This window comes from Coregonus lavaretus, assembly GCF_964263955.1.
Source record: "Coregonus lavaretus genome assembly, contig: HAP1_SCAFFOLD_771, whole genome shotgun sequence".
NCBI lineage: Eukaryota > Metazoa > Chordata > Actinopteri > Salmoniformes > Salmonidae > Coregonus > Coregonus lavaretus.
This window is the reverse complement of record NW_028161827.1, coordinates 198,375-209,348: the sequence shown is the minus strand read 5'-3', so window position 1 is coordinate 209,348 and position 10,974 is coordinate 198,375.

Sequence of the window (10,974 nt, the reverse complement as noted above, 5' to 3'; positions counted from 1 at the left end):
GGTAGATTTATTAATCCAGTGAATAGGCTAATCCAAACTATGTCTACACAGGAAATGAAACAATTCTTGGTTTCTCAGTGACGGTAGGATATTGCCTACCTTTTCTTTGTTGTGTGTATGTGGTAATCTAAGTGGGTCTTAGAGTGATTTGTGGGTTTGTCTAATATTTTTGACAATTCATGTAACTTTGTGTGTAGTTCATCAGCATAAAATGTATTTGGCATTTTTTGTATAGGGTTGAATAAGGGATTAGCTACCTCTTATTTTTCCTAATCCTTCACGGGATAGCTTTCCAGCTGATCGACCATTTGTGGGTCTAGAATTAAGGGACTACACTGGGTTACTCTGTCGCCCTGTGGGTGTGGAATGTTTTTTTTCTTTCTTTGCTTTGTGTTTATAATATAGTGTAAAACAGTAGGGGTGAATGTAGTAGTGTGATGTTGTTCCCCTAGATTATGCACCAAATTGCACACAAGGACAGTTCAACTAGGCCAGGTCAAGAGGGGATGTTAATAAGTTAATAATAATAATAATAATAATATTAATTCAATGTGGTTTTTATTTAATTACAGCTGCATAGCTAATGTAATTTTTTGGTGTACAAACATTTTTATATATCTATATTGTAAATACACCTAATTGTAAAAGTTGTGTATATTTTGGTTTGGTCCATCGCGGGTTATCTGTATTTATGTACCCTCTTATTGTTCTCTTTTGCCTGTCCTTCAACTAGCAAGGTATGTTGTCCTTGGCGCCGTAATTTGTCAATATAAAACTGTGGTAAAGTTACACAAAGTGCTGTTACGCAACTATAGGTTTTGTTACAATGTGGACAATATAAAGATTTATGTTAACAACTTTCACCAAGCTCGCTAATTTGGGTACCTATTGTAACTCGGGAGTATTTGGGTCAGTGTTTGAGTGAGTTTCTATGTGCTCACGCAGGTGCCCGAGAGCTGTGGCTGCACCAAGGGCTAACCTATTGTGTGTTGTCTCTTCGTGTACAGGTATGTCATTTATTTTGTCAGAATTATGTTGAATATCATTTTACTTGTATTGTATAGTGTGTTGTTAGGCACTGAATGTGTTTATGCAGCACCTGTTCTCTTTTGCCTGACCTTCAACTAGCAAGGTGCCCGAGAGCTGTGGCTGCACCAAGGGCTAACATCTTTTTTTTGTCTCTTCGTGTGCAGGTCGAATAAAAATTATCCAACCATCAGAATTCCAGTTGTGGCAGTGTCCTAATTAAAAGTACACAACGCAGAACGAACCACGCTGCATATGCATAATGATGTAGTAAACAACATCGCTCTGTGTGGGAACTTTTGGTGGGGGGGAAGTAGACTTTATAAGTCTCCATGGTGGGTAAAGACCATCACTTCGTTGTCTTGTTGGGAATAGTAATAATTTGTGACAGTACGCATTGTATTAGTCTAACGGTTGTTTTTAATTTAGTTTCTCACATTAAACAGACATTTGAGAAGGATTTGAGAAGCGAATTGCTTACAGTTGTACCTATGACACACAGACACACTAAAGCTGTACAGTGTAGTTAGAAAAGTCAATTTACATTATTTGCAGATGTGTTCCCTTTTATTTACAAATCGAAAAATGTAACATTTGAAATGAATGTGGCAGAACAGTTAAGCATAGAGTTCCTGTGGGAGTCTTCTCCTTCAGTCTTTTTGCCTCCTATGCCTCGTTTCCTATTAGATGGGATTTTCCCAATGCCAAGTTCACCTGAGACAGCCGCTATCCAGTGTCATGTGTTGCTGAATTACAGATCTCGCTATCCCAATGTCGCTGCTGTCCATGGTGCTGAAATATCCAATCTCGGCTATTTGCATACATAGGACCATCCACACTTGACACCACACACACAAGTTAATGCTAATATCACACACACTTTTGAACATTGCACAACCTGCAACAAGACACTGAAACAGCACTTAATTTCAAGTTTGTTTGTTTCTGAATAAAGATGCGAAGAATGAAATCAATGTGTGGAAGGAGATTGGACAATGTATAGGCATTCCCTATAGCTATATTTGACTGGAGCATGATCAGATTGCTTTGTTTCAGCCAGAATGGAAATTTGGTCTGAGAAACTATGCCCATTATAGCATGACTATTTCAGACAGAATTCACTTAATATTGTCTGTAAAAATATAAATAAGGCAATGTTTATATGACCCCCTTTCAAACATTCACATATTTATCATTTTCTTGCAGATATACAGTACATTCAGAAAGTATTCATACCCCTTAACTTATTCCACATGTTGTTTTCTTACAGCCTGAATTCAAAATGGATTCAATTATAATATTTTCTCTCACGCAGCTACATACAATACCCCATAATGACAAAGTGAAAACACGTTTTTGAAATTTTTGCAAATGTATTGGAAATGAAATACAGAAATATCTCATTTATATAAGTATTCACACCCCTGAGTCGATTAAAGCTGTGTCTTTCTGGGTAAGTCTCCAAGAGCTTTGCACAACTGGATTGTAAAATATATGCAATATACATTATATAGACAGCCATTTTTTTTTTTGCCATAAGTTTTCAAGCCAAATTAAGTCAAAACTGTAACTAAGCCACTCAGGAACATTCAATGTCATCTTGGTAAGCAACTCCAGTGAATATTTGGCCTTGTGTTTTAGGTTATTGTCCTGCTGAAGAGGGAATTTGTCTCCCAGTGTCTGTTGGAAAGCAGACTGAACCAGGTTTTCCTCTAGGATTCTGACTGTACTTAGCTCTATTCTGTTTCTTTTTATCCTAAAAAAGTCTCTAGTCCTTGCCAATGACATGCATACCCATAACATGATGCAGCCACCACCATGCTTGGAAATATGAAGAGTGGTACTCAGTGATGTGTTGTGTTGGATTTGCCCCAAACATTACACTTTGTATTCAGGACATAAAGTTAATTTCTTTGCCACATTATTTGCAGTTTTACTTTAGTGCCTTATTGCAAACACAATGCATGTAAGGTTTCCTTCTTTTACATTTACATTTTAGTCATTTAGCAGACGCTCTTATCCAGAGCGACTTACAGTTAGTGAGTGCATACTCTGTCAATTAGGTTAGTATTGTGGAGTAACTACAATGTTGATGATTCATCCTCAGTTTTCTCCTATCAAAGCCATTAAACTTTCTAACTGTTTTAAAGCCACCATTGGCCTCATGGTGAAATCCCTGATAGTTTTCCTTCCTCTCCTGCAGCTGAGTTAGGAAGGACGCCTGTATTTTTGTAGTGACTGGGTGTATTAATACACCATCCAAAGCGTAATTAATACCTTCACCATGCTCAAAGGAATATTCAATGTCTGCTTTAATTGTACCCATCTACCAAAAGGTGCCCTACTTTGCGAGGCATTGGAAAACCTCCCTGGTCTTTGTGGTTGAATCTATGTTTCAAATTCACTGCTGGACTGAGGGACCTTATAGATAATTGTATGTGTGGGGTACAGAGATTATGTAGTCATTTGAAAATCACTATTATTGCACACATAGTGAGTCCATCTAACTGATTATGTGACTTGTTAAGCACATTTTTACTCCTGAGATTATTTAGGCTTGCCATAACAAAGGGGTTGAAAACTAATTGATTAGATTACTAGATACTAGACTCTGTCAATATGTTTTTGGAAGTGGCTCTGCATTTCTTGCATACACATCATATTTATGTAAGGATTATGACGACCTTCTAAAAGGACAAAGCTGTTTATGTGTGTTCCCTTGTCTCCACTGTCACCACATCCCTCGATGTGTGCAAACAGAGCATCTATATCAGGGATGGGCAACTCCAGTCCTCGGGACCTGATTGGTGTTACACTTGTTCCCCAGCCCCAGCTAACACATTTGACTCTAATAATCAATTACTCATGGGCTTCAGTTTAGAATGCAATAAGTTTAATCAGCTGTGTTTGCTAGGGATGGGGAAAAAGTGTGACACCACTCCGACCCCCAAGGACTGGAATTGTCCATGCCTGATCTATATGGTAGGACCAGTACCAGATTAATATGGAGGCGAAAGAAACGCACACCTATTTAGGCGAGGTGCTGGCTATCGGAGTAGAACACTTGAAAAAGAAAAGGAGAGCCGCACACTCTAGGAGCTCAGATGCAATAATTTAATAACTTAATAACCAACGTCAGGATACCCTGATGAAGACAGCTTGTCTGTCGAAACTTTGGTTATTAGGTTATTAAATTATTGCATCTGAGCTCCTAGAGTGTGCGGAAAAAGTGTGACACCACTCCGGCCCCCAAGGACAGGAATTGTCCATCCCTGATCTATATGGTAGGAACTGTACCAGACCTGAATGAATGTGTCTGTTTTGAATATTCACGGAGACAGAATGATGTGGTTGATAGCAGAGACGTCATGCCCAAAGGGGGCACAGGGTCACCTGCCCCCTCAGATTTGTGATGTTTAAATTTGTCTTGTTATTTTTTCTCTGTCATACTACTAACCATGAAGTTGGCTTTAGCTAGCCCAGATAGGATCCCATTCTCCCAACCTAATAACTACACTGAACAAAAATATTAACGCAATATGTAAAGTGTTGGTCCCATGTTTCATGAGCTGAAATAAAAGCGTGAAATATTTTGTTCGCACAAAAAGCTTATTTTTCTCAAATTGTGTGCACAAATTTGTTTTCATCCCTGTAAGCGAGCATTTCTCCTTTGCCAAGATAATCCATCCACCTGACAAATATGGCATATCAAGAAGCTGATTAAACAGCATGATAATTACACAGGTGCACCTTGTGCTGAGGATAATAAAATGCCACTCTAAAATGTGCAGTTTTGTCACACAACACAATGCACAGATGTTTCAAGTTTTGAGGCAGCGTGCAATTGGCTTACGGACTGCAGGAATGTCCACCAGAGCTGTTAACAGATATGTTTATGTTAATTTCTCAACCATAAGCCAAGGCGGCTTTAGAGAATTTGGCAGTACTTCTAACTGGCCTCACGACTTCAGACCACTTGTAAAGCAGCGTATGGGCGAGCTGTTGGCTGATGTCAACGTTGTGAATGCTCCATGGTGGCAGTGGGGTTATGGTATGGGCAGGCATAAGCTACAGACAATGAACACAATTGCATTTATCGATGACAATTTGAATGCACAGATATACCGTGGGATAGTGTACGTGCACAAAGTGAGTTTGTAACATGTATATCATTCTTACTTGTTGTTCTTTATATTTACTACCATTGCCTATTGTAAGTTGCCTCTCTGTGTTTTACTGTGTTGTGTAATACTCCGCAGGTAGCATTATGCCATTAATACAGCCCTTCCTTTGTTAATAGCGTTGTTGCTCTACTTGTGCTATCAGATATTGTGCATATTCATTACCCCTGTTATCTGTCCATTACAGGACCACTATCATTCCACTGCCTTTCCATGTCCATTTCATCCGTGTGTGTCAATAAAGTATCCTTGAATGTAACTCTGAGGTTGCCTTATTCCCCTCTTACCGGGGGAGGTGAAAGCGCAACCTGGTCTCAGAACATTTCGTATTATTCTGTATGTACAAAGCTGTGATCAAGGCAAAGGGTGGCTACTTTGAAGAATCTCAAATCTGAAATATATTTTGATATGTGTAACACATTTTGGGTTACTACATGATGCCATATGTGTTATTTAATAGTTTTGATGTCTTCACTATTATTCTACAATGTAGAAAATACACAAGACACAGAGGAGGAGAAACTATCCAACACCCTGGGAGAGAGAACGAGTGACCTCAGTCGAACTCACAGCCAGAAAGATGGGTTAGATACAGGAGAGGAGGAGGTTACCCCGGATGCCATCACCCCTGCTCCTGTGAACAAGGAATGAGAGGGGAAGCCTTCTAATCAGGCCAACGGGCAGGCGGAGCGAGAGGTCATAGTGATAGTGATTCACACCCAGAGAGAGACAGACAACCCATACAACCTCTTGGCTGAGATTAACCACACAGAGGTAGAGGCAGAGGGCCTTCAGGGCAAGCCAGTCAGCCTGCCTGCTCTGATCCTCAAGTCAATTGTATTTAAATTCATATTCATTAAAGATTTTTAGTCAAGACTTGAAAAGTGCCATTTATTTCAAATGATAATTATTCAGTGTCTGCAACCCTCAAGAACCAGGGTGAGTCTGGGTCCCCCTTTAACTGGGCAAACACAACTTGCATATTGTCATAGACTAGGCCGAAACGTTAATCTTTTAACCTTGCTTAAATAAAACAATGCATTTTTAATAGTGAGCAAGAGTTTTCTATGATGATTAAAGTTTTTTTGTCGCGCCCTCCACTTTTTTGTCAAATAATACATCTAAAAAAAATGTAATAAGTTAATTATTAAAAGCATTAAAATTGGGATTGGGATGTTTCCCACCTATTTATACAACCTACTCCACAAAGTTTAGAGAAATGTTCTGAAATTAATTAAGAATTAAACAGAAGAAAATCAGAATTGAAGGCAACTATAATGCAAAGAATTTAATGGTATATGGTTCAATCCTGTTTCTGGTCTAATGAATAGTTAATATTGTTCCTCCTCTTCCTTGTGGCAAGCGCAGCAGCACACTGCCCTCCAAAGCCTGCAAAAAAAACGCTGGACTGCCCCTTTCCTCGCCCTGGATGGAACATCCAGGGTCACGTCCTTGGTGACGTGTGGGGTGACGTCCAGGGTGACCACAGCATCATCCTCTGGAAAGGGACAAAAGCGGGACAGAATGTAAATAAATGCAAACCGTAGGTTCTAAACACTGGCCAGTTGAATGGGATCTTTTATTTCAGCTCATGAAACATGGGACCAACATTTTACATGTTATCATGATGAACGGCACCTGTCAGAGTGCTTTCTATAAGTCTTACTCACCTGCTTGGATGTCAGATGGCAGAGTGGCGTAGACGGCCACCATGAGAGGCTTTTCTTCAGGTGTGACGTCCACAACCTCCAAGAGTGAAGAAGCAGGGTATGCATCTGTGTTAGGGGTGAGGTCCACAAGCTCCAGGTGGGAAGAAGCAGGATCTGCCTCTGTGTTTGGGGTGATGTCCACAACCTCTAGGTGGTAAGAAGCCGGGTCTGCATCTGTGTTAGGGGTGATGTCCACAAACTCCAGGTGGGAAGAAGCAGGATCTGCCTCTGTGTTAGGGTTGATGTCCACAACCTTCAGGTGGGAAGAAGCCGGGTCTGCCTCTTTGTTAGGGGTGATGTTCACAACCTCCAGGTGGGAAGAAGCCAGGTGTGCCTCTTTGTTAGAATTGATGTCCGCAATCTCTAGGTGGGAAGAAGCCGGGTCTGCCTCTGTGTTTGGGGTGATGTCCACAAGCTCCAGGTGGGAAGAAGCCGGGTCTGTCTCTGTGTTAGGGGTGGTTTCCACAACCTCCTGATAGGAAGAAGCCGGGTCTAACTCTGTGTTAGGGGTGATGACCACAAACTTCAGGTGGGTAGAAGCCGTCTCAGCCTCTGTGTTAGGGGTGATGTCCACAAGCTCCTTGTGGGAAGAAGCCAGGTGTGCCTCTTTGTTAGGGGTGATGTCCACAACCTCCAGGTGGGAAGAAGCAAGGTGTGCCTCTTTGTTAGGGGTGATGTCCACAACCTCCAGGTGAGAAGAAGCCGGGTCTGCCTCTGTGTTAGGGGTGATGTCCACAACCTCCAGGTGGGAAGATGCTGGGTCTGCCTCTGAGTTATGGGTGATGTCAACAACCATACGGTGGGAAGAAGCAGGGTCTGACTCTGTGTTAGGGGTGATGTCCACAAACTTCAGGTGGGTAGAAACCGTCTCAGCCTCTGTGTTAGGGGTGACGTTCACAACCTCCAGGTGGAAAGAAGCCAGGTGTATCTCTTTGTTAGGGTTGATGACCGCAATCTCTAGGTGGGAAGAACCCGGGTCTGCCTATGTGTTTGGGGTGATGTCCACAAGCTCCTGATGGGAAGAAGCCAGGTGTGCCTCTGTGTTAGGGGTGATGTCCTCAACTTCCAGGTGGTAAGATACCGGGTCTGCCTCTGTGCTACGGGTTTTGTCAGCAACCTCCAGGTGGGAAGAAGCCAGGTGTGCCTCTGTGTTAGGGGTGATGTCCAAAACCACTATGTGGGAAGAAGCCGGGTCTTCCTCTCTGCTACAGGTGATGTCAACAACATCTAGGTGGGGAGAAGCTGGGTCAAACTCTGTGTTAGGGGTGAATCCCTCAACCTCCAGGTGGGCAGAAGCCGGGTCTTTCTCTGTGTTAGGGGTGATGTCCACAACCTCCGGGTGGGAAGAAGCTGGGTCTGCCTCTGTGTTATGGGGGATTTCCACAACCTCCAGGTGGGAAGAAGCCTGGTCTGCATCTGTGTTAGGGGTGACAATTAAAATCCTGATTGGCTCTACTACTACAAGGCACCAGGATGTCATGACAAAAGGCATCTGTCAGAGTGCTTTCTATGAGTGCTACTCACCTGCTTGGATATCAGCTGGTAGTGTGGCGGAGAAGGCCACCACTAGGACAGGGGGAACTCGCAGGGTGTCTGCAGTAGGCTGGAAGTAGCTTTTCACCTCGTCCGCCACAAAGGCACAGACAGAGCTCATAAAAAAAGGGGTCTTGAGGTCATCCAGGGAGAAGGACTGGCTGATTCTCCCGAGGATCGACCTCACAGAGTCAAAAGCAGCAGCCCGGGAGAAAGGGGTGTGAGGAGAAGAGGCCTTCAACGTGTTGGAGAGCTTCTCCCCTACGGCCACCACCATACTCACAGCCATCCCGCTTAGGAGGATGGGGTGATCTGAATGGCCTTCCTCTGGCTGAAGCCACAGGGCCAGGAGGATCCTAGGCACCAGCTCCACCACCACCTGGGATGGGCTGAGCAGGTTGCTACAGGGCTTATTGGACAGCTTGTCCAGAATGCTCCTCACAGCTCTCTCCACGATGATGTGGACCTTGGGGTCGCTGAAATCAACAAAAAGCAGCAGAGAAAGCTAAACGATGTGCAATGTTCACACAGAGAACACTGCCCTAGTTATTTTCTGCATAGCTCCAGATGTGTAGATGAATGGAGCAAGCTGTATGCAGGGCAATACATGGAACTCACATGTCAGCGCCAGCTGGAGAGGTGGTGTGCATAGAGCGGCGGAGCTTGCAGACAGCCTTGTGCTCCATGTCAATCATTTTTAGGCAGGTGTTTACTTCCCAGGTCTGCCGTAGGAAACAGGAAGTCCCATTAGTGTAATTTCACAACAGATATATTCTGCTGTACTGACTAGTTGTTGAAAGGCTAGAAAGGAGCTCACTGACTGATAGTCTAAGTCTCTAACTCTCATTCTCTTACCAGCCGAGCGAGTTCGTTCCCCTCCTCCAGGGTTTCCTTCCACACCCTTCAAATAAAACACAAAGCATTTCAACTTTCCTGGCTTCCTATTTATCTGTTGTTTATTTTACACACACCTCCTGGAGTGCTGCTGGTGACAGAGAATGGCAGTGAAGGTGAGAGCTGACGTGGTACTCACCTCTCCCTAAGGGATTTTTTGCCCTGAGACACCAGCCAGTCGCTCATGTGCTCCATGGTGACATGGGGCGAGACCTGGCCTCGACTCTGGAGCAGCAGATAGTGGACCATGAACTTCTTCTGCAAGATGAGGTAAGGTGTGAGACCGTGCCACTAAAGACCATATAATGTGCTTTCAGAAGGGCCTCTCGCAACATTTCACAACTGCTCATGTCTCACAATTTGCAAGTGATATTAAAAACTCTTATGACCATCTTCTCTAAACTGTCTTGAAATAAAACTCTTGTTTTGGGATTAAATCTATCTCTTTTTTTCTGTGGTTACTTTTTTTGTGGGATGAATCTTACCTGTTTATTGTAATATGCTTCCTCCCAGCAGGCCTGCAGAGTCTGAAAATAAAGGCTGCTTCTACAGAATTCCTTTGAAGATAATTAAAACAATTATGCTTTATTAGGTACATTATGCACAGGCATTTACAGTATGCCAAAAGGAATATCTCCTAAGATTACCTTAGTGGGACCATAAGTGAACTCAGGAATGCTCCCAACCCTATCCATGGTCAGAGGGGGACGAAATGCAGCGCTATAAATATACGGGATGCTCTAGAGATAACAGGAATGACTTAAAGTCGCGAATGATCAATGCCTGTGGAGTCGTCCAATATGCTGCGCTGAGAATTGAGTTGTAGGCGATATTTGGATATGTTTGGCGCAATTTACATGTTTACATTCTATTGCCATGGAGAAATTGAGTTTCTAGAACCTGTTTTCTTCTATGTCTTTATTTCGTGAAATATTAAGATCTTTATTTTGTCATAATGTGTATATGAGGACGTTGGAGCCCGTTCCGATTCATGACGCGGTTATCCAGGTGCATGTTGCATAGACCTACTAATCCAACCTTGGCTTACAAGTTAAATTAAATTAGTATATATGCCTATACAAATCTATTGACCACATCCATTTAAATCAATGATTGTCAATTGAAAATGTGGTTGTTGTGTTATCCTGTTGTGCGTGTCAGGGCTCCTCTTAAGCACGTTATTCCAATATTTCCTAGAATTGACGCAGGTTACACTTTTGCAAAACTACTAGGTTAAAAATAAGAGCATGAATGACAATAAAGGTATGACTTGAATTATATGTGTAGTAGTGTGATGTTGTTCCCCTAGATTATGCACCAAATTGCACACAAGGACAGTTCAAGTAGGCCAGGTCAAGAGGGGATGTTAATAAGTTAATAATAATAATAATTCAATGTGGTTTCTTTATTTAATTAAAGCTGCATAGCTAATGTTATTTTTTGGTGTGCAAACATTTTTATGTATCTATATTGCAAATACACCTAATTGTAAAAGTTGTGTATATTTTGGTTTGGTCCATCGCGGGTTATCTGTATTTATGTACCCTCTTATTGTTCTCTTTTGCCTGACCTTCAACTAGCAAGGTATGTTGTCCTTGGCGCCGTAATTTGTCGATATAAAACTGTGGTAA